A 25778-nucleotide genomic window follows, 5' to 3' on the forward strand; every position below is an offset into this window, starting at 1 on the left:
GTGACGTAACCGATTGAAACGCTATTTAGCGCACACCGCTAACTAAGCTAGCCGTTTCACATCCGTTACATCCACATACTTTTGTATATATAGTGTAGTTAACTATATAGGGAATAGGGTGCCATTTGGGAAGCACATTGTGAATGGTCCTGTGCTATTTCCACCTGAGCAGACGGGTGTGCTGCTCTGTGCACTGAGAGGATGACGCTGAGCAGAGGGCCTGATGAATACGGCAGCTAGTAGGAAGTGACAACACACTAGGCCCAACTACAGGGACACAATGGCCATGAACACATCAGATGATTCCGCATTAATGTTTTGGTAACTGTAACACTAGACAAATCATGGTGTATATTAAGGGTTCTCTGTTAATTGATTATCCAGTAAGGTTATTTCTATCCCACACAATGTCTAATGATTTATTGTCAAAGACCTAACGACTGGCTGATCAAATGAATCTATATGTTTGAACTAAAAATAAACTCATGTTTTTTGTGCCAAGGGCTTAAGATAGACTGGCTGAACCAAGTAACTGTCTCCCTGGTAAAAAGGCCTTAGTTCCACTCCAGGTGGTTCAAATAACATTCAGAAAACTGGACTGCTTTTGCATTGTGAAGGCCAATACTTATTAGTAAAAGATTTAGTGTAAAACCAGAAGCATCAATTTTGAAACAAAGGACAAAGAATCGATTTTCAACTTGAACAATTCAGTTAATCGTTTTTATGTGGTCGAAACTGAAACCCCAGTGAATTGTTTTCTAATTATTAAAGTTAACCAATCCATAGACCTCCATGTTGCAGCCTTGTTTTTATGAAAAGTATGGGTCAAATCCACATTATGCCTCTGCTTACCTTTTCCACTCGTCTTCCCCCAAGGTGATCTTCTGAGCGACCACCTACTCTTCCTGTCTTTCCAGTGGCAGCACCTGCATTTGGTGTCATGGAAGATAGCTTGGAATGCCCAAAAGTGCAGAACATGGGTCAAAGATCTATCAAAATGAATCATAACTTAAACCTCAAGAGGTCCACACCATAGGCTGGTGGGAGGATGGATTGGTAACAAAACACATCAAACATATGGAAACAACATTTGACTCCGTTCCATTAAATCCATTCCAGACATTACAATGAGCCCATCCTCCTATAGCTCCTCCCACTAGCCTCCTCTGGTCCACACTTACCCTTTTTTCTCTTGCCCTCGACTTAAGTGGTTTACCACTGTTATATCCAGGACCTGTACACATTGAAACACTACGTGAAAGAGTGATACACGGACCATCCACAAGCCACAAGCTTTTACACTGTCATATAAGGGTACATATGAAATAATTTAATCTTGGTTTAAATGTGGATTTTCAGTGATAAAGTGTCATCATCAGTTCTATCATAACTAATATCAGAGTGAGACGGGAATGAAGACTCGTCAATGACAGATAATCGAATGAGAAATCAATAGAAACAAAACCCAAATTAATAAAGTATGAGGTCATTTAAAAAATAACTGGGATATGACTATACTTGTAGTAGCCTATTGTTTGCTCTTGTGTTGGGTGACATTGGCTCCCCTGTGGTTGAAGTTGGCCAGCATAGATCTCTGCTCATCATTCAGGCATGCATTGGACTTCCTGTCGTGAACCAGTATATCACGCATCAGTTGCAATTGTCGCTGCTGTGTGGATATACAGTACATTCTGAAAATATTCAGACCCCTTCACTTTTTCCTAATTTTTGTTAAGTTACAGCCTTATTCTAAAAGTGATTAAAAAAATGAAAAGAATCTCATCAATCTACACACAATACCCCATAATGACAAAGCAAAAACAGGTTTTTAGAAATGTTTGCACATTTATGAATAATAAAAAACAGAAATACCTTATTTGCATAAGTATTCTGACCCTTTGCTATGAGACTCGAAATTGAGCTCAGGTGCATCCTGTTTCCATGGATCATCCTTGAGATGTTTCTACAACTTGATTGGAGTCCACCTGTGGCAAATTCAATTGGTTGGACATGATTTGGAAAGGCATACACCTGTCTATATAAGGTCCCAGAGTTGACAGTCAACGTCAGAGCAAAAACCAAGCCACGAGGTCAAAGGAAATGTCTGTAGAGCTCCAAGACAGGATTGGGTCGAGGCACAAATCTGGGAAAGGGTACCAAAAAATGTCTGCAGCATTGAAGGTCCCCAAGAACACAGTGGCCTCCATCATTCTTAAATGGAAAATGTTTGGAAGCACCAAGACTCTTCCTAGAGCTGGCCGCCCGGCCAAACAGAGCAATTGGGGGAGAAGGGCCTTGGTCAGGGAGGTGACCAAGAACCCGATGGTCACTCTGATGGAGCTCCAGAGTTCCTCTGTGGAGATGGGAGAACCTTCCAGAAGGACAAACATCTCTGCAGCACTCCACCAATCAGGCCTCTGGTAGAGTTTCCAAATGGAAGCCACTCCTCAGTAAAAGGCACATGACAGCCCACTTGGAGTTTGCCAAAAGTCACCTAAAGGACTTTCAGACCTAGAAAACAAGATTTTCTGGCCTGAATGCCAAGTGTCACAACTGAAGGAAACCTGCCACCATCCCTACAGTGAAGCATGGTGCTGGCAGCATCATACTGTGTGGATGTTTTTCAGCGGCAGGGGCTTGCAGACTAGTCAGGATTGAGGGAAAGATGAGCGGGGCAAAGTACAGAGAGTTCCTTGATGAAAACCTGCTCCAGAACACTCCGGACCTCAGACTGGGGCGACGGTTCACCTTCCAACAGGACATAGCCAGAGCCGGACTTGAACCCAATCAAACATCTCTGAAGATACCTGAAAATAGCTGTGCAGCGACGCTCCCCATCCAACCTGACAGATCTTGAGAGGATCTGCAGAGAAGAATGAGAGAATCTGCCCAAATACATTTGTACCAGGCTTGTAGCGTCATACCCAAGAAGACAGTGCTGTAATCACTGACAAATGTGCTTCAACAAAGTACTGAGTAAATGTGATATTTGCTTTGTCATTATAGGATATTGTGTGTTGATTGATGAGGAAAAAAACTATTTAATACATTTTAGAATAAGGCTGTAAGTTAACAATGTGGGAAAAGTAAAGGGGTCTGAATACCTTCCGAATGTACTGTATGACATTTAAGGTAAAAGTTGATCCCATCTTACAGACTGCAGAAAGTACAACATTAACCAAATAAACCATGCATTTATTGATCAACAAACTGTAAGTGGCTTCAGTTTATGAGAAGCATGTTGGGAAGTTCGAGCTGATGGTGCTAATAACAATCGGACACGTACCATGATAATGACCTAATGATAATGAATTCTTGACCTCAAAGTCTAAATCATGAGCTCCAACAGGACAGCCTAACAAAGTCAAAGGGATCCATACCAAGTGCTGAAAGTCTGCTTCGGGCTTATAGCGCTTCTTAATCTCCACATTGACCTGGTTGCGACATTTTTTCAGTTTAACCTCCAGGGCAGCCTGGGCTATGTCTGACTTCACCATCAGCTGCTTGTGTCTCTTCAGCTCCAGCTCTGCAGGTAGCCATTTCCTCTTGGTGGCATCATAGTTTTTCACTACTTCAATGAATTCTGTCATGAAAAGAAAAGACCAAAGTGACAAGGTTTGTGTTAGACATCATTCTATGTTCCAAATGTGTATAATGATAGAACAAAAAAAGAGAATATGCCATGACATGAAATGTGTACATGTGAATTGCAAGATTTGACCATAACATCTCACAACCATTCACACATGAACATGTCTTTTGGTTTGACGCATTAGAATGGAATACGTCTTGAAATGTGTCTCAAGTGACAACATGTCTGAAGTCATACCATTCAACATTTTGTCTTGTCACATCTTTTTAGGGGCTGTAATGTTCTGAACTGAACAAAAGCTAAATGGCATAGTGTAGTAGTGTGCCAACATTTAAATCCTGTAGCCTACACACAAAAATGAATTTGACTGGGCATTCACTTATCTACAAGTCCCAGGATAATGTTGCATTCGTATCCAAGTGGGAGGTGGGAATTTACCAGTAGTGAAGTCGTAAATAATGCTTTGATATATTCAAGTGCTTTGAACTCATTGCGAAACACTGATTGGCCAACAAGCTGCGTAAACCATAAACTAAATGTACAGCTATCAAGCTTGTAAACAAATGATTGTTATTATCAAAAAATTAGGGGTTCAACAAGGGTCCTTCTAAGATCCTCAACGTTTTTTGAAGAAGCTTAGGGTTCTTAGTACTGAAAATTGCCCCCAAAAGTTTCTTCCAAGAACCCCATAGGAGGTGGGGGTTCATAATAATGAACACTGACAACTAAAGTATTGTGCTATTATTGTGTGTATTATTATTAATAATAATAATATGAGGTAAACTCCCAGCAGAGCCCCATGTCCAATATATGTTGTTCTCCGTATCCGTAGCCAGAATGATTTTGCAGTGCATGGTGATCTAACAGGTTTCCTGTTATATTCATCAGAGGTGTAGGGAGGATGAAAAAAATGTAATTATACAGATGACTAACAAAACAATAATAGCATTATTATTATTATTAATAATAATAATAATAGGGGAGGAGGGTTGTTCAAAAATTAACGCCAAAATGTTATTCAAAAGGTTCTTCGAGGATTCATTTAAAGGGGTTCTTTGAGGAACTTATAGGGGTTCCCCCACAGTTTCAAGTTGAAGAACCCCTAAAGGATACTCCAGGAACCTTTTATTTTTAGAGTGCATATTAATAGATTGCTTTTGATAAATAATGTTTTGCTGTTGCATTTAACTGTCGAAAATGCTTTTATCAAGGTAATTTCCTTGGTAGGTGACGTCAGAGGTCAGCATGTGGGAGAAATATGAGCTCCGGATGATAGACAAGTTTTCTCACTAGTTCCTACCAGTTGGAGGGCCGTTCAGAGTTCCTTTTCCCAGTCCTATATGTGGTAAATTCCCCACTTCCCACTTGGTTGCAAACGCAGCATTAGCTTATGGAAAGTTAAACATCAGGGGTGTATTCACTAGGAACCAAACAGAACCAAACAGAAGCTATTAGAACTAAATGAGGAGGGGCCTACCTGAATGTGTCCAATAGAAACGCTTGTTCTCACTGATGATAGAAAAGAATGCATCTAAGTAAATTAATTCTCAATTCAGAGAAGCATAGGGCAATGGCCTAAAAACAAACAATAGCTCTACATCCTACCTTTTAGGTAGGAAGCACGCTGTCAAATGAGCATGCTTTAGGGCAGTGGTTCCCAACCAAGGGTACTAGGACCCCTGGGGGTACTTGGCCTATCCACAGAGGGTACTTGAGAAGACTCATGAGACCATAGACCTACTGGTAAAATACACATGGGGGGAAATTTAGCAATACTCTGGGCAAAATTCAGTCGGTGGTACAGTAACCAAAAAAAGGTTGGGAACCACTGCTTTAGAAAACCAATAAGAGGGTACAATTAATCTTGCCTGGGTGCCTTTGTAGGCGTGTTTTGCACAGCTCTGTCCAAGTTGGCTCAAAACAATCGTTAAGTAATAAAGCATGTGTGGTAATTAATAGGATTCTGTTTTTTTACCATGCAAAAGTGCTTGCTTTTGATAAAAACACTTCATATGTCTTCCCAATGAAAACTGGTTAGAAAATTCAAACATTTTTATTTATTTATAGAATATATATGTTTTATGTTTCTGGCCCGTCCCTATGCCCATCCCTAACACTGGGACAATCCAAGATGCACCTGAACAAGTGGCATCTTTACATCGTTACCTGGCAACACACTATCACAACTACTTTTACAACTACCATTTTTAGCACCTGTAATTCGTCATGGATGATTTTATAGTTACGTTTGATTTGTTTTATCCACTAACGTTTAAAGAATGGTGTCAACAAGAAGAGGAGGATATTGAAGATATTAAACAAGAAGAAAACGTGGACCAGCAACCTGAGCCCAGCGTTAATGTTATACATGCGGAAAGCAGTGTTAGTGAATGTAACATCACGTTTAGTTGAAAAATGGATAGTTTGAGAAACAATCTAGATGTTTTATGCCGGTAACCGTTGTATGAAAGCATTAATACATAAGAGGCCATGTGCTATGACTTTAAAAAAAATCATGGCTGTGTGTTCCACACCACTCGGTTCGCTTCCTGGTTATGACCGCATCACATCCATGATAAACATGGCATAACTGCTTAAATAATCAATAGCCTACTTTTCACTTGTTTCCAATATCGATGGCTAACAAATAAAACACTTCCACAAATGTGGATATAATATCACATTAACATTTGACGAATAAATATTAGGAATTCACCATTCAACATACAACGTTATAACTACAAAGCGCACGCCCTTGCTGCTGGATATTATCGAAGTGACCATAAATATGCTTGTAGTTAAAACGCTGCAACAAACATTTACGAACGGTTGGTGCCGGAAAACTCTTTCCCAGTGCGTAGGTTTCCACTAAATAACACAGCCACAAAGTCAAACTTCATGAAAACCAACATTTTATTTTTGGTCTTAATTTAAGGTTAGCATTGGGGTTATGGTTTAAAATCAAATTTTAAGAGAAATTGAAGAAATATGCGGGGTTTATGACTGACTGGTAACTAGTGACGTCCAAGTGGGTATCTAGCCCAAAGGCCGGCAGATGGCGAGATTGAATCATGTAAAATGGCAGACTCAATATCGCCACCTGCCGGCTTTTGGGCTCGTGCGTAATTGTTAAATGAAACCATTATCCCAAAAGACTCAATCTATGACGATATCCTCCAATTTAAAAAAAAAAAGAAAAGTTACTTTTTTTTGTTGGTATTCACATTCGTTTTTATTTGTAGTCATTGACCCCGTGTTCCTCATTTTGCCACGTGTAGCTGGAAAACAGTATTTATTGCAATGGCTAGCTTGCCTATGATTTTAATAACCTGTATTTTTCAATGTGTTGTCGTGGTACTTGGCATTTCAGGGAAAACCCACCAGTTATTAGCAGACCCAGAACTGTCAGCTCGCATTGTACCACGAGGTCTGGAAGCTAGGCCAGTCAGCTCTGCGTTAACAGTAGGATATTTATTAGCCTACAAGCACTTCTTATGGAGATGAACAAACATCTATTGCAGTATTTAATAGCCTTGTTGGGATTGAAACGTTAACTTCGCAAACATCTTACTCTCCCCGCCTCCAAATCAGGTAAGGGTTAATTAAATATGCAGGCTACGTTGTTTTTGTTTACTATATGATTTATGTCATAATGTGCATTATTGCAGTGCAATAAAATATGGGGTCCAGTGTTCAATTATGTAGGTTGGCTGTGAACCTGTAAACCTACTCAGTAGGCCGAGTCTAAGGTTAATTTTGTGAGGTTTTTAGTCCTTTCTTCCATATCCATAGTACTGGCAGTACATTTCCAGATACAGAGGGGTCACACCAGCGTAGCAGTCTATTCCTGAATTGTAAATTGGCCTAATGCAGGGCTATAATTCCTTTGGTGGATGTTCTCATGAGCAGATGTTAATGTATGCTGCTTTAATGCATGCACACCATCATTCTTAAGAAGGAATGCCATTAGTTTGATTGCAGAATGTAACGCTGTCACTTATTTATAGGAGATGGTAGTGTTATTATTTGCATCATTTCCATAAGAACATCATTTTAAACACTCTCTACATTTTAAGATTAAACCATCGTAGGAACTTGGTGTCCTCGGAGATGTATTTTTCTTCTTTGCTGGCAGCAGCTGTCAGACAGCCCCTATATGATAAGTGTTATATTGATGCCGTGTCAAACTATAGTTATCTTCACTAACAAATCTCAGCTACCCTGCTCTGATTGAGCACAAAGGGTATGTTCAAAATCCCTTAATGTTTTTCAACAAGAAGCAACGCTTTTGAGGTTCTACACCTTGGCGCCTGGATAACACGTTTAGCAAAGTGACCATGATATTTTCCCTATAACCTGACTGTTCATACGCCTACATCTCCTGCAGAAAAATATGAAATGTTTCCGTCTACGTCACCCTAAAAACATGTTGTACAAGCCTTGTGAGAAAGGCCTTGTGGTCCTTCTGTAGCTCAGTTGGTAGAGCATGGCGCTTGTAACGCCAGGGTAGTGGGTTCGATTCCCGGGACCACCCATACGTAGAATGTATGCACACATGACTGTAAGTCGCTTTGGATAAAAGCGTCTGCTAAATGGCATATATTATTATATTATGATTAAAGGCAAACTGGGAGAGCCTTATTGTTTTAAGACTTTGAAATAGTTGCAAACCCCAGACAAATGTATAACATTATACTGTACTATTTTGATAAATTGGAACTGGGATAGACTGTTGTTGACCCAGTTAGGCTACTTCTATAGCCTTTGTATTGATTGCATGAAATATCTTGGGTGATGACATAATAGTCATTGACTGTGCAATTTACAGGCTATGAAATCATTTTCTACATTGTTTCTTGATTCTCAACATTGGCATACAAAACCAAATCAAACCAATCTGATGTTTCAATCTCTAGAAAGTTGCCAGAGCAGGGCTTATTGTTTGATTAATAATGCAGCCTTAATTGTGCTCTTTTTGTTTTATCATTTCCCTCAGATGGCGTTTGCATAGCTCCATACATGTGCATACTGATCCTGTAGATCCATACATGTGCATACTGATCCTGTAGTTCCATACATGTGCATACTGATCTTGTAGCTCCATACATGTGGTATACTGATCCTGTAGCTCCATACATGGGCATACTGATCTTGTAGCTCCATACATGTGCATACTGATCTTGTAGCTCCATACATGTGCATACTGATCCTGTAGCGCCATACACGTGCATACTGATCCTGTAGCTCCATACATGTGCATACTGATCCTGTAGCTCCATACATGTGCATACTGACCCTGTAGCTCCATACATGTGGTATACTGACCCTGTAGCTCCATACATGTGCATACTGACCCTGTAGCTCCATACATGTGGTATACTGACCCTGTAGCTCCATACATGTGCATACTGATCCTGTAGCTCCATACATGTGGTATACTGACCCTGTAGCTCCATACATGTGCATACTGACCCTGTAGCTCCATACATGTGGTATACTGACCCTGTAGCTCCATACATGTGCATACTGATCCTGTAGCTCCATACATGTGCATACTGATCCTGTAGCTCCATACATGTGCATACCGATTCTGTAGCTTCATTCATGTGCATACTGATCCTGTAGCTCCATTTATGTGCATACTGATCCTGTAGCGCCGAGGCGATGTGGGATATTGTTTTTTCGCCCAGTAGAGGACACTGTGGTAGGCCTATTCATTCTAGGGATGTCAGTACCTTGTTTTAGTGTGTGGTTGTGTGGTCTCAGTGATTAGGATAATGTTTGTGCAAACCTTTTGTCGTGTTTGTTTGACGTTACACGACTCACAATAAAAAATGACCTGTTTGCTGGTATCAAAGGCCCCCATTTTTGGAATTACTCTATTACACAAACTGTAGTTAGCGGGCTCTGAATCAGTTAAATTTAGAGCCCCAAATTCTGATGTGATATGAGACCCTTGAGTATAAGTCAGATCTCAAGCCTCCCTGTTTGGTTAGTTCTAAATTTGAGATACAGGTGTGCCTTCAGCATTTGTTCATTTTGAGCTAATCTCAGACATTGTTTGAACACTTTATTAGTTTCAACAGAATGTTTTGCCAACCCATTCTAGCTGTTTATATTGATTTTGGATGATTGACTTTAAGTCAATAACACCATTTATTAGACGGATTAGAAAGCCTCTTTGAGACATTTGTAGAGATTTTACCTAGGAATTAAAGTTTACCACCAGCTAGGTTTCCATCCAATTGGCGACAGATTTTCACGAGAATATTCTAAAGTCTGCATCGAAAAATATGTGCATTTTCCCACCAGATGTGTTTCCATCAACACGACTTTTAATGTTGAAAGACAGTGACCCAGTTCTACGTATTTTATTGGTTTGTGACTCACTGACACCGCCCCCGGTTAGAGGGGAATAAAGGAGCCCAAGAGTTAACACACACAGGAACTTTAATCACACACAGGAGAAGATGAACATGGGTATGTTTTCTGTGTCTCATGCACATATATACACCCACACTCACAGACTGGAATAACACCGTACCTGGCAATATTTACTCCCTTGGAGAGTGTGGGGCAGGCTGGCTAGCCAATCAGGACCTGGAGAGACTGCATGGCTAGAGCGTGCACAGGGGTGAGACACATGGCCTTTGTCCGATTGGCTGAAGCTATGAGCTGCAGGAGATATCGATCTCTCACATGAGGGGGAGATTTTTATTTATTTATTTTATTTAACCTTTATTTAACTAGGCAAGTCAGTTAAGAACAAATTCTTATTTTCAATGAAATGGTGAGGATGGGTGAGAGTCAGACAGCATGACTCCAGAAAGCAAATAAACAAATGCTCACACAAACAGTGACATAGTGTCCATTAGCGCTCTCGGCAGGGGGATTGTGTATCCATTGCATTTTCAACTCTTAAGGATGGTTTTGTCACAAACTGTTGCGATAAATGGCATACTTGCCCAATCTGGTTTTGGCGCATGCTCTGTAGACAAGTTTGCTGATACAGTGGACAGGCTTGGTTATATGATGGATAAAACCAAGATCCTCTTTTTTAATAAAAGAAAAGTAAATAATCCCAAGCATGGATCATGTCCCCAGCATCATTCAAATGATAGCCAACCTTCTATCTATTGGACATTTGGTTGAAGCTTATCATCTTGCACTTAAACACCATAAGTTATGAAATAACTTATGTAGTTCATCATAACTTATTCTATCTGACTAAGAACTCGACATGCTTTTCCATGTCGTGGTAATAGTAGGCTACAACATCTCGTGACTCCCAAGTTTACTGCATTATTATGTTCTTTCTATCATTATTTGCTCATAAATGTGTTTCCACTGTCGCATAATCTACTTCACCAACAAACTAAATATACCTCCTTGTCTAACTTATTTTGTTTTGTCGACATTGGGAAGTTCTAACGACAACTTTTATCTGCATGAAATGTTTGGATGGAAACCTGGTTACTGTAACACTTACAAAATAATAAGGATTGGCTAGTCTCCCTCATATCACTAATGTACCAATCATTTTAAAATAAGAAAAGTACATTGGTGAGAACTAATGGAAAAACACTTTATTGATATGGCCTATGCCTAGCAAAAGTGCATTTGTAAATGTTTTTGAATATTCAACACAAGGCTGAGTAGATTTTTATGAACATTTTCAAAAAGGTACTGTAGAAGATGTACATTTTTACTTTCTGTGATGCAAATAGGAACACTACATCTGGGAGAAAGATAATGTTGGCTTAATCTTGTAGGTGAGTCCCCACTCGCACTCCGACATTGCCAACCCATTCTAGCTGTCTATTTGAAACGAGCATAGACTAGAGGTATTTTAATGAATCCTTTGTATAAAGCAATTTCTCATTTCTTTCTCTTTTACCCACCACTATTTCTCTATCTTTGCTTCCTCTCTCACATACTTCTATTCTCTTTGTGCCCCTCTCTCTCTCCACCCGTTGCATATAATTCCAGTGTGATTTTTAGAAATGGAGTGATTCTCTCTCTAAATGAAATGCTCTCCCCGTGCCCTGTTGATAAAAATGTTATTCTGATCGGGGGTGTTGTGTTGAATGCTAAATCTTATTCTCCGGAGTGTATTCCTATTTGCATTGTTTTGAAAACCCTTAAAATAATCAGTTGGCGATAAGACATTCGATTCATTTGGTACGTTCATTTGGAGAAAACATGCATTCATTTATGAAAGCCATCATTTGTGGTTTAAATTGACATTGCAAATGATTGTCCTCGGATTAACACACGTTATTGCTGTTAATGTTTGTAGAGAAAATAGTTTTTGCTCCATCATAAGCATACCATTTAAAGCTCTTACGGGATTTTGTTTTCTATTATATTATGAGTTCCACCATTGTTGATTGGTTTCTTTCAAATTGAGGAATTGGACTTCAGGGAGATGCTATAAGTAAGTATAATAAACTATTCACAGGTTAAACTTACTTGAAATTACCACAAGATATAGCCCTGTGTTAAGCAACCATGTTTACAGTCTTTTGGTAGTCACATGTTCACATGCATATTTTAAAGATGATTTTAGTAATGAGGCTCCATTCTGTTTCTCGCCTCAGTGATTAAACAGTCTTGACCACCTCCCTTCTCACGCTGGGTCCTCATAATTCATTTAAACTGTTGTCCCATCCAGTCTAAACCACACAGTCTAAATAAAAGGAAGAACATGGCCCTAAGAGAGTCTAGTGTTATGAAGCATTCAGGCTGGACATTAACACAATCTCAACCATCTGTAATCAAATGATACCTTCAGTATATACATTTCTGCTATATTGTTTGTTTCAGCCAGTAGCTATCAGTGGCAATGCACTTCAATAAACAAGAGTATTTTGTAAAAATGTCTGGTTAGGCAAGACAACTGATGCAAGTTGAGTAGTGTTCGGCTGAGATATTTAGGCCTATGTCTTAAAGCAGTGGTTCCCAAACGTTTTATATTCCTGTACCCCATCAAACTTTCAACCTCCAGCTGCGTACCCTTTCTAGCACCAGGGTCAGCGCACTCTCAAATGTTATTTTTTGCCATCATTGTAAGCCTGCCACACACACACTATACATTTATTAAACATAAGAATGAGTGTGAGTTTTTGTCACAACCTGGCTCGAGGGAAGTGACAAAGAGCTCTTATAGGACCAGGGCACAAATAATAATATAATGAGAATCAATAATTTTGCTCTTTATTTAACCATCTTACATATAAAACCTTATTTGTTCATTTGAAAATGGTGAATAACTCACCACAGGTTAATGAGAAGGTTGTGCTTGAAAGGATGCACGTAACTCTGCAATGTGGCGTTGTATTGGAGAGAGTCTCAGTCTTAAATCATTTTCCACACACAGTCTGTGCCTGTATTTAGTTTCCATGCTAGTGAGGGCCGAGAATCCACTTTCACATAGGTACGTGGTTGCAAAGGGCATCAGTGTCTTAACAGCGCGATTTGCCAAGGAGGCATACTCTGAGCGCAGGCCAATCCAGAAATTTGACAGTGGGCTTCTGATTAAATTAAATTTCTACAAAACTGCTTGTTGCAATTTCGATGAGGCTCTCTTGTTCAAATATCGGTAAGTGGACTGGAGGCAGGGCATGAAAGGGATAACGAATGCAGTTGTTTGTTGTCATTCGTTTCGGGAAAGTACCTGCATAATTAAGCTTGTCTCTCAATAAAAAAAAAACGTGTCAATACTAAGGCCCTTGATAACCAGTGCACTTCTGTATGTTGTAAAAGCGTTACATGGCCGTTGCCCATATCATTGCATATCGCAGAAGATACACGAGAGTTCAGGGGCCTTGCATTAACAAAGTTAACCATTTTCACTGTAGTGTCCAAAGCATCTTTCAAGGTGTCAGGCATTCCCTTGGCAGCAAGAGCCTCTTTGTGAATGCAGCTACGTTTGGCTACATACGGACCGTTAGTGGAATTCCCGCAAGAGAGTAATGATTAATGTGTTTGGATGTTAATTATTTGACTAAGCTACCTGTATTTGACATTGTGTTATTTCGCTGAATACTGGATGGTTTAATTTTATTTTTGGCAGTGAAACGACGCTACTCAGGCGAGAAAAAAACCTCACCCAAATATATAGCCCTGTTGGAAAATATAAATGGACTGTTTGGAAATGGGAATAAATTATTATTATTATGTACATGTATAGAAAAAAAAGTGAATCACATTTTTATTTGGCGTACCCCCGACGGCATTGCCCTGTTTTGGAATACCTGTCTTAAAGGGTTTGTTCGGGACTTTGTCTGTGAAGCCCTTTGTCTACTTCGCTACAGTCGGATGAACTCGTGGATACCATTTTTATGTCTGCGTGCAGTTTGAAGGAAGTTGCCAATTATTGTAAGCGCAATTGTTAACTAGCGTCAGTTCAAAGACTAAATTTCTAGCTGTTCCTTTAGTCTTCGTCATTGTGCTGATGCTAGTTAGCATTGGTTTGCGAAACTACCTCTAACTTCATTCATGCTGGACACAGACATACAAATGGTATCAAGTTCATCTGACTCTGGGTAAGGGCTTCATTGCCAAAATCACAAACTATTCCTTTATGCAAGGATGTTATCCAAAAATAATTGAGCAAAGACACTGGGGTCTTGGGCATGGATATTAACCCTAAATGATTTGGCCATTGGAAAAAGTTGCTTTTAGGTGGTTGATTCTGAAGTTTTCTGCTTAAAAGTCTTGCCTTCTTCTGTCAATCTTGAGTGGTGGCCATTCCAGTGTCGACATCAAATCCCTCAAATGGAATGATACCATTTGCTAAGTACACCACTCTGCTAAGTACAGAACTTTAATTTAGTGGTGTACTTTGCTTAAAGGGTAGTAGTAGTTCTGAAAGTAGCGCTCACAAGCCTAAAGTGGTCCCTGAAAATTGTGTACTAAGTCATACATGTGTGGCATGTCATTTCTCTCTCTCGCTCTCTGCTGTGGGTGCATCGTGTTCATCTTGCTAGCTGTCAATCATATGGCGAGGGACTGAAGCTCTTTGGTTGAACTTGAATTGCTAGGGGCTGGCCCACGTGGGGGGGAATAGTGCAACACAGCTTCTACAAAAACAGTTGCTTTCAAACTAGCGATTTTGTGGCAAATTGAGGTAACAGTAATTCTGCTCATAGATTATGCATGTATGAACTACACATTGACACAACCAGCCTAAAGCGGAAGATAAAGAAAATAAACTTAGTAGTCGCCAAAATTCCAGAGCATGTCTAACACTGCTGGACCTTTGAGCGTTGATTTTAGTGTGTAGTATTTATCTGTGGTGCTTTTATGAAGGCAGTGTGTGTAATAAACAAGGGATGCATGGCACCCCCAAATCTTCTGGGAGCCATTATCAGCATTGCTGATGCAGGAAATAGATTGCATGTGAAATATAATACCCTTGAATAATTAATTCAATGGGTTTTAAATGAACCGACTGCACCCAGGGGAGGTGGAGCAGGTAAGTTTACAAGTGCCGTTTTAAAAAGCTGTCTGAGACTTGGGGATGGTCGATAAGAAGGAAAAGGAGAGAGATTAAAGCATATCTTAAGTGTAGAAGGCACGCTAAACATTGGTTTGTTGACAGTGAACTCGGACGAAAACAAGAGTGTTTGATTTGAGTATGTTCAGCATACAGCATTTCAGTTCGCTGCAGTGGTCAGGTGGTGAAATTAAGTGATGACCAGTCAGTTTACGAATGACATTTGGGAATGACATGTTTCAGACAGACCTGGGTTCAAATACTATTCCAAATATTTTATCGGTGGTTGATTGAGCTTGCCTGGCTTAATAGAACCACTAGAATATTCGACACAGTTGCAAACCCTGCCCATCTGGCACTCCAGGCAGACTCTGCAAACACTTAAGTATTTGAAAGATTTCAAGTAGTATTTAAACCCAGGTCTGGACTCAAAACACTGAACGGCATATTGATTGTTGAAACAGTTGTTGAGGTGTGTTTCTGTGTTAGTTGGGCCAATAAAAGCTGCCTATTCACTAGTCTGTGGCTAAGCAATGCATGAACTAATGGGCTTTGTATAGATGGAAAGTGTGTTGACAGAGGATGTTCTGTGTAATGCTTTAATGTATTCTAAAGAATCTTGAAAATGTCAACTTTGAACACAAACCATGTCTCGTCTTGTACTCTACCCATTTCAAATGGTTTCCTCCACTGGCTGGTTCCAGTGAGTAAAATATGTCTATGTACAAATGTCTCTATATTAACTTTTGGTTGCCATTCCTGTTCTAGGTATTTGTGACCCGTTTTAGGAAACTAGGTGTATGTCGCGGGTAACTACTTCACAGGAGGGCCATTTCAACATAAACGTAAAAAAAAAAATCTAAATGCGTTTTTTGGCAGAAATGCCTTCTCGAACATGTGAAGTTTCATGTGCCTTAATAACAAACTTGTATGCGATCTGTAAATACAAATAAAATAGTTAAATTACGGGCCTAGTTGGTTTAGCCTAAGAAAAAGTCAGCAACCTTCCTGCTAGCCATGATTGGCTGAGATAATGAGTATGCTGGACATGCCGAGAGAGGAGTTTGGATTGGTCTGCCATATAGCACGCTTCTGTTTTATTTGAGCTGGTTAGTATGTCTAGGCAATCCTGTCTAACACAGCTGTATTGTGTATTAAAACTGCACAAATGTTGCGCTTTCTGAAAGACTGAGGTTTGAAATCAGTGGAATTTGTGTATGATAGCTTCTGGATTACATCTTCAAACTAAGGGCAACCATGGCATCTGACAGGAGACACATCCAACCATGAATGATGTATACGGGTAAAATAGCTACATTATCAGATATGACATGTTTCTAATTTTAACAGAAAGAGCCATTTACTTTATTAGCTAGCTAACATTTAACCTGGTTGGTTAGCTACCTGCAGATTCATGCAGGGTAGTATTGTCATGAGTTGTGATTATGGTTCATTGTTTACCTAGACGTTACGTGTATGACATTATTATTCGTATCTCAGAGCTATTTGCTTAGCTAGTGTAACGGATGTGAAACGGCTAGCTAGTTAGCGGTGGTGCGCGCTAAATAGCGTCAATCGGTGACGTCACTTGCTATGTAGTGGTTCCGCTTGCTCTGCAAGGGCCGTGGCTTTTGTGGAGCGATGGGTAACGATGCTTCGTGGGTGTCAGTTGTTGATGTGTGCAGAGGGTCCCTGGTTCACGCCCGGGTATGGGCGAGGGGACGGTCTAAAGTTATACTGTTACACTAGCTATAGCCTAATGTTAGCTAGCTAACATTGAACCTGATTGGTTAACTACCTGCAGATTTATTCAGGGTAATAACGTCGTGAGTTGTTATTATGGTTCATTGTTTACCTAGCTAACATTAGCTGGCTGGCTTGCTAGCTAACGTTACATGTATGACCTTATTATTCGTATCTCATAGCTATTTGCATGGCTAGCTACAGCTTAATTTTAGCTAGCTAACATTGAACCTGGTTGGTTAGCTACCTGCAGATTCATGCAGGGTAGTAACGTCATGAGTTGTGATTATGGTTCATTGTTTACCTAGGTAGCTACATGTCTTAACAAAAGACTACTATGCAAGTAAACATTTTCGGTGCGTTCGTAAATTCAGTCTGGCCATTTACTCCGATCTCAGAGCACTCTCACCTGAGTGTGCCAGAGAGTGCAGAATAACTGCTGAATTTACGAATGCTCCACACCCGTTAAATATGTCAGTAAACTCATCGGCCAGAACGTCCACTGTGCGCTCTGAACACGAAGCGCTGTGAATTTACAAACTGACAATCTGACAACACAGTTGCAGTCACCAACACCCTGGATAACATAACAGCCTAACCAGCTCTGCTAGGGCGAGTAATGTTCAGTGAGCTGTTCTCTCCTCACTTAGATGTCTGGAAGTAGCTAGCAGGTTGGCTTGGGTGCATGACTGCTGCTGTTAGTACATTCGGATCAACCTTTAAAGAGATGGGTGGGGCTAAAGCTTATGAGGGTGTTTGCGATGCTGAATGGGTGTATACAAAGACGGGCTCTCCAATAGTTGTACCAAAACATTCAAAGGCCATTTTGTCAAAAGTGAGTTTACAAGTTTATCAACTTTCAAAGCAAAATTACTTTCCCGTTGTTCCTCAACTGTAGTGTATTATATACCATTTTGTAGGTCTAAGTCTCTACTGAGCCTCTATATCCAATATCGAAAAACACTGTTTCAAATTTCGCTACATAAGATCGATTTGAGCCTGTTGGTCACATTTAATTAAATGACGCTAGCATAGGCTTCTACATAAGCATTCAGAGATATGTGGCATTAGTGAAACTAAGTGTACAAATGTAGTTTTCTTATTTCATGTGACTTAAAACCACATTACAATTTGTTCTTGAATCAGCAAGCATGTTGAACTAGTGACTGGCTTTTAATACAATCCTTGGCACCCGAACCCTTGTTAATTGTATGGACATTTTGCTGCAACTGCTCACTTAGTAAGACTGTCAAATTACTTTGAGCAGCATCCATCAGCTCCCATTAGACATGTTTAGTTGTATTTATTACATTCTCTTCATCCAAGATGTTTCTCCTGAGTGCAACCATAATTTTCCTGTGAAAACAGGACCCATATGAATTCTGAGTGAATAGGGAGGGAAGGATGTACAGAAAACAATGAATTCAGGAATGGACTAAATGTAAACCAGACTGAATGGAGGGCTCTTCTTTCTACACCCATTTTAAACCTAATGTCAGGTTGAGTTGTATGCATCTTTGTTGGATGTTGAATGAAGACACAAGTGGAAGTGTGTATTAGTGACTTCTGAGGATAGCATCCAGCCAGGCTGTGTGTATTATATGAGTGTTTGTTCATTGATCAGAAACTAGTGAACATTGTGTGATTCATAATGGATATCAGAAGTATGCACATGCATCTGAATACGGTATCTTATACAAGACTGGTATTCATGCACATTTCCTGTGTAGTATACTATACTGTAATGAGGACATCGGAGTAATAAGCTTACATGTAAATGGTTGTGGTTTCTATTTAGTTAAAATTGGTAATTTGAAGTTCATGCTCATGATGTAGAGCTGTGGACACGGCACAACATTAGACTGCAGGATGTTGTTTATTTTAGTTTTGGGCAACTTTCCAAATAAGATGAGCTCCTGAAAATGTTTGTTCTCCCTTGGTTGAGCTCACAAGACCACTTGCATTAGATTGCATAACTTAAGGTGCTGTCAGGCCAAGCGGTTGGGGATTTTTTCTTGATATAATTCACAAATAATGGCGATATTCCAAGTGGCTGAATGCCCGCAAAGTCATTTTGTTCAGAGTTGGAGCTCCAAGGACTGTTTATTGGTGTCTTGGCTGATAAGGTAAGAAGGGAACATTTATTACATGCCAGAGGCCAATGTTGTTAGATTGTGGTTCATTGTTCAAAATGGCTCTCAAATGCTTTTTTAAATGACCAAATAGGCCTATAGGACAGTACCCCCAGTCTTCGGCTAGCATTTCAAACATCCAATAGTCTAGATCTATAGATTGACATTTAATTCAATACTATACTATCTCTTGTTTATTATATGTGTCAGGCATATGTGTATAGGTGGCAGGGAAGTCAGGCGCAGGAGAGTCAAACGGAGTGTAAAATGGAGTCTTTTAATAATGTCCTAGTAACATGCTCCATAACACTAAACAGGAAAAGAACATAAACAAAATATGGGTACGAAGACCCGACGCGCACCTATACAATAAACATCACTACACTGACAATAAACAATCTCCGACAAAGACATGAGGGGAAACAGAGGGTTAAATACACAACAGGTAATGAATGGTATTGAAAACAGGTGTGTGGGAAGACAAGACAAAACCAATGGAAAATGAAAAAAGGATCAATGATGGCTAGAAGACCGGTGACGTCAAACGCCGAGCACCGCCCGAACAAGGAGAGGCAACGACTTCGGTAGAAGTCGTGACAATATGCCAGTGTTTACAGTAAACTCGTGTTTACTGTTTACACACTAACCCTCAAAGAATACAATTTCTGAGCCCTCATCATATTATTTATTTTCAAGATAGTAAGTTAACACTCCTTGGTTAGTGTGCAGACTCTTGATTGGTGGAAGGTAAGTTATTTGCATAGTACTGCTGATGGCACCTTTAAAATCGTTTCTGAAGGGTATTGCGTTTAATTGCCCTTTTGAACACTAAATAAGACCTTGGGAAACATTAAACTTCGACTTATTACACAGTCTTGTGAATAAATACTCTATTGTTTTACATTTGTCTGCACTCAGTCAAACGGCGAAAGGAATTTAAGTATGGGGAAAAAATATATATATAATTTTGTTAACACAGTAGCCAGACATGGAAATATTAATTAGTTGTGATTCATAATTTATGGAAGCTAATTACACAAAGTACATGGTTTTTAGGCTTATCTGGGAGGATAAGGAGTAGAGAAATCCAGATATTTCTGCTCGGCCTATTTAGGGTAATTTGGATTATTATGAGAGAACATCAGCAAATTGACTCAGATGAAAAAATCATTATCAGTCTCTAAAGCTCAGTTGGTAGAGCATGGCGCTTGTAACGCCAGGGTAGTGGGTTCGATCCCCGGGACCACCCATACGTAGAATGTATGCACACATGACTGTAAGTCGCTTTGGATAAAAGCGTCTGCTAAATGGCATATATTATTATTATTATATAATGAAAATGTCAGTGTAGCCTGTGATTTAATTGTAAGCACAATGTAGCAATTTTAAACAAACACGGTAAGGAGATTACAGCCAACAATCACAATTTATTCTATACATTTGTGTGTCAAATGTCACAGCACAATTTAAACAGTGAATATCACAGGAATGACTACAGCTCTTATAGAAAAGAATCCGGTAAACCTGTCCGTGTCTCTTCTGCTTGAGGCAGATATGTCCTTAAATAACCCTGTTAGACCGTGTGCATTATTTATTCAATTGATTTATTCCCTAATGTGCATTTTATTTTTTGGTTCGAACGTTTGGGATCTGGAATGATGAACTCACTTGAGTGAATATGTTCCAGAGGCCATTACTGTGTTGATGATGATGATGATGATAAAAGTCCTCAAAGAATGAAAGTGGTGAGGCGGTCCAGACATTAGAATGTCTTTAAAGGGGAATTTCACCCTGGGGGATTATGGGCTTGTTTTCATCATGTCTGAGGCATTTGATGGCGGGGTGAGATCTAAAAATGTATGTAGTACTGCTTTGTGGAATTTCGTGAAGGCTCTATGTTATACTGATCACACTATACATTTTTGTGGGTGTAGATACAGTGAGGGAAAAAAGTATTTGATCCCCTGCTGATTTTGTACGTTTGCCCACGGACAAAGAAATTATCAGTCTATAATTTTAATGGTAGGTTTATTTGAACATTGAGAGACAGAATAACAACAACAAAATCCAGAAAAACGCATGTCAAAAATGTTATAAATTGATTTGCAATTTGACCCCTCTGCAAAACATGATTTACTACTTGGTGGCAAAACCCTCGTTGGCATTCACAGAGGTCAGACGTTTCTTGTAGTTGGCCACCAGGTTTGCACACATCTCAGGAGGGATCCCACTCCTCTTTGCAGATCTTCTCCAAGTCATTAAGGTTTCGATGCTGACGTTTGGCAACTCGAACCTTCAGTTCCCGCCACAGATTTTCTATGGGATTAAGGTCTGGAGACTGGCTAGGCCACTCCAGGACCTTAATGTGATTCTTCTTGAGCCACTCCTTTGTTGCCTTGGCTGTGTGTTTTGGTCATTGTCGTGCTGGAATACCCATCCACGACCCATTTTCAATGCCCTAGCTGAGGGAAGGAGGTTCTCACCCAAGATTTGAAGGTACATGGCCCCGTCCATCGTCCTTTGATGTGATGAAGTTGTCCTGTCCCCTTAACAGAAAAACACCCCCAAAGCATACTGTTTTCACCTCCATGTTTGATGGTGGGGATGGTGTTTTTGGGGTCACAGGCAGCATTCCCCCTCCTCCAAACATGGCGAGTTGAGTTGATGCCAAAGAACTCAATTTTGGTCTCATCTGACCACAACACTTTCACCCAGTTGTCCTCTGAATCATTCAGATGTTCATTGGCAAACTTCAGACGGGCATGTATACAGTGCCTTGCGAAAGTATTCGGCCCCCTTGAACTTTGCAACCTTTTGCCATATTTCAGTCTTCAAACATAAAGATATAAAACTGTATTTTTTGTGAAGAATCAACAACAAGTGGGACACAATCATGAAGTGGAACGACATTTATTGGATATTTCAAACTTTTTTAACAAATCAAAAACTGAAAAACTGCGCGTGCAAAATTATTCAGCCCCTTTACTTTCATTGCAGCAAACTCTCTCCAGAAGTTCAGTGAGGATCTCTGAATGATCCAATGTTGACCTAAATGACTAATGATGATAAATACAATCCATCTGTGTGTAATCAAGTCTCTGTATAAATGCACCTGCACTGTGATAGTCTCAGAGGTCAGTTAAAAGCGCAGAGAGCATCATGAAGAACAAGGAACACACCAGGCAGGTCCGAGATACTGTTGTGAAGAAGTTTAAAGCTGGATTTGGATACAAAAATATTTCCCAAGCTTTAAACATCCCAAGGAGCACTGTGCAAGCGATAATATTGAAATGGAAGGAGTATCAGACCACTGCAAATCTACCAAGACCTGGCCATCCCTCTAAACTTTCAGCTCATTCAAGGAGAAGACTGATCAGAGATGCAGCCAAGAGGCCCATGATCACTCTGGATGAACTGCAGAGATCTACAGCTGAGGTGGGAGACTCTGTCCATATGACAACAATCAGTCGTATATTGTACAAATCTGGCCTTTATGGAAGAGTGGCAAGAAGAAAGCCATTTCTTAAAGATATCCATAAAAAGTGTCGTTTAAAGTTTGCCACAAGCCACCTAGGAGACACACCAAACATGTGGAAGAAGGTGCTCTGGTCAGATGAAACCAAAATTGAACTTTTTGGCAACAATGCAAAACACTATGTTTGGCGTAAAAGCAACACAGCTCAGAACACACCATCCCCACTGTCAAACATGGTGGTGGCAGCATCATGGTTTGGGCCTGCTTTTCTTCAGCAGGGACAGGGAAGATGGTTAAAATTGATGGGAAGATGGATGGAGCCAAATACAGGACCATTCTGGAAGAAAACCTGATGGAGTCTGCAAAAGACCTGAGACTGGGACGGAGATTTGTCTTCCAACAAGACATTGATCCAAAACATAAAGCAAAATCTACAATGGAATGGTTCAAAAATAAACATATCCAGGTGTTAGAATGGCCAAGTCAAAGTCCAGACCTGAATCCAATCGAGAATCTGTGGAAAGAACTGAAAACTGCTGTTCACAAATGCTCTCCATCCAACCTCACTGAGCTTGAGCTGTTTTGCAAGGAGGAATGGGAAAAAAATTCAGTCTCTCGATGTGCAAAACTGATAGAGACATACCCCAAGCGACTTACAGCTGTAATCGCAGCAAAAGGTGGCGCTACAAAGTATTAACTTAAGGGGGCTGAATAATTTTGCACGCCCAATTTTTCAGTTTTTGATTTGTTAAAAAAGTTTGAAATATTCAATAAATGTCGTTCCACTTCATGATTGTGTCCCACTTGTTGTTGATTCTTCACAGAAAAATACAGTTTTATATCTTTATGTTTGAAGCCTGAAATGTGGCAAAAGGTCGCAAAGTTCAAGGGGGGCGAATACTTTCGCAAGGCACTGTATGTGCTTTCTTGAGCAGGGGGACCTTGCGGGCGCTGCAGGATTTCAGTTCTTCACGGCGTAGTGTGTTACCAATTGTTTTCGTGTAACATCAGCAACTGTAAATACATTTGAGTAGCTAGCTATGTAACATAATTGATGAAGGCTAACATTGGTTATTATTATGACCGTGTATGTCACACCCTGATCTGTTTCACCTGTCGTTGTTATTGTCTCCACCCCCTCCAGGTGTCACCCATCTAACCTATTATCCCCTGTGTTTTTATAACTGTGTTGTCTGTTGCCAGTTCGTCTTATTTGTTCAAGTCAACCAGCGTTTTGTGTCTCAGCTCCTGCTTTTTCCAGTCTCTCTTTTCTCACCCTCCTGGTTTTGACCCTTGCCTGTCCTGACTCCAAACCTGCCTGTCTGGCGACTCTGCCTGACCCTGAGCCTGCCTGCCGACCTGTACCTTTGCCCCCCTCTGGATTACTGACCCCTGCCTGCCTTGACCTGTCTGTTGCCTGCCCCTGTTGGTATATTAAACTATTGTTTATTCGACGTGGTCTGCATCTGGATCTTACCTTCATACCTGATAGTGTATGCATTTCAATCTCATCAAATTATAGCCATGACGGAAGAGAGGATTCCAAGCAGATGTAAATAACAAGTATCACATATCCAGCAAGCTAGCTAAATTTACTGTTGTAAATCTCTAAAACTGAAGCTGGTTTTACTATACAAATGCCTACGCATGCCTGATACTGTCTGCCTCATTTCTACGGTCTGGTCACTGTGCAAAAGTTGAGGGTTATGCCATATTTATTTTTATTGGCCTAGATATTGTTGGAAATGTAATATCTGTGCCTGTTCACATGCATGTTCAACTAGTCTACCCTAATGTTGACGTTATGCTGGCACGGTTCAACAGTTGTTCAAACTGTATAATAGAGTATACAGTGGTTCCTCCTTTAAAAGTTGTGAGTTTACACCGCGGCACTTAGAGGTACCCAGCATCATGGCTTCATTGCTCCAGACCACCGCAAGGGGGAGTTAGAGCACTCATTATGTATTTGGGTCCCAAGGTTTTTATATGACCAAACATATCGAGTGGTTCCAATGACGAATTTGATGCGAAGAAAATGGAAGAAATGGAAGAAAATGTAAGTAGTTATAACATCATAATGAGTCAAGCAAAAAATGTACAATTGAGAGGAATGATAGTTAATGTAGAGAAAGTGTTTGTGCAGATTTTTTTTTTGTCATAAAGTACATTTACGAAAATCGCTATTTTGCGAGTTAGCTGACTAGCTAACATTAGCCAGCTAGCTAGCTAGTGTTATGACATGAGTAGTAATTTGTCATTTGTGTTGTTAATGTTTTAGGGACTCCTGAGAACCAGCAAACCAGGCTGTCGTCTTGTGGAGGTAAAGAATCTAGCTAGCTAAAGCATTTACTGCAAATTGAATGTACAATTGTGTTTGCCTTGCTTATATTTGCCATGTAATACAGCTGAAGTAACATAGCTAGCAAACATTTTTTTTTCTTATTGTGTAGTGGAGGATAAAAATAACTGTATGCCTATGGATGTGTAGCTAGCTACAATACAGTATGTAGCCGATCTGTGTATGGACCCTCAAACTTTTGGTATACATAGGTTCTGAAATACTATCTAGGAACCTATCCCTGTCCGAGTCTGTAATACCAACATGATTTAAGCTGACCACCATAGTGCCTGTGCCCAAGAACACCAAGGTGACCTGCCTACATGACTACCGAGCACTCACATATGTAGCCATGAAGTGGCTGGTCATGGCACACATCAACACCAACATCCCAGAAACCCAAGACCCACTCCAATTTGCATACCGCCCCAACAGATCCACAGATGATGCCGTCTTTATTGCACTCCACACTGCCCTTTCCCACCTGGACAAAAGGAAAACCTATGTGAGAATGCTATTCATAGACTACAGCTCAGCGTTCAACACCATAGTGCCCTCAAAGCTCATAAATAAGCTAAGGACCCTGGGACTAAATACCTCCCTCTGCAACTTGATCCTGGACTTCCTGACGGGCCGCCCCCCAGGTGGTAAGGGTAGGTAACAACGCATCCACCACGCTGATCGGTAACACAGGGGCCCCTCAGGGGTGTGTGCTCAGCCCCCTCCTGTACACCCTGTTTACTCATAACTGCATGGCTAGGCCCGACTCCAATACCATCATTAAGTTTGCCGATGATACAACAGTGGTAGGCCTGATCACAGACAACAACGAGACAGCCTACAGGGAGGAGGTCAGAGACCAGGACAACAACCTCTTCCTCAACATGATTAAGACAAAGGAGATGATTGTGGACTACAGGAAAAAGAGGACCGAGCACGCCCCCATTCTCATCGACAGGGCTGCAGTGGAGCAGGTTGAGAGCTTCAAGTTTCTTGGT

The 25778-nt window shown here is 40.4% G+C and overlaps 1 pseudogene; it reads right to left on the reverse strand.

Annotated features, from left to right (window-relative positions):
- Positions 1–25778, reverse strand: part of LOC118385793 (rac GTPase-activating protein 1-like) — an 81176-nt pseudogene that overhangs the window by 6461 nt on the left and 48937 nt on the right.

This window comes from Oncorhynchus keta, chromosome 7, assembly GCF_023373465.1.
Source record: "Oncorhynchus keta strain PuntledgeMale-10-30-2019 chromosome 7, Oket_V2, whole genome shotgun sequence".
NCBI lineage: Eukaryota > Metazoa > Chordata > Actinopteri > Salmoniformes > Salmonidae > Oncorhynchus > Oncorhynchus keta.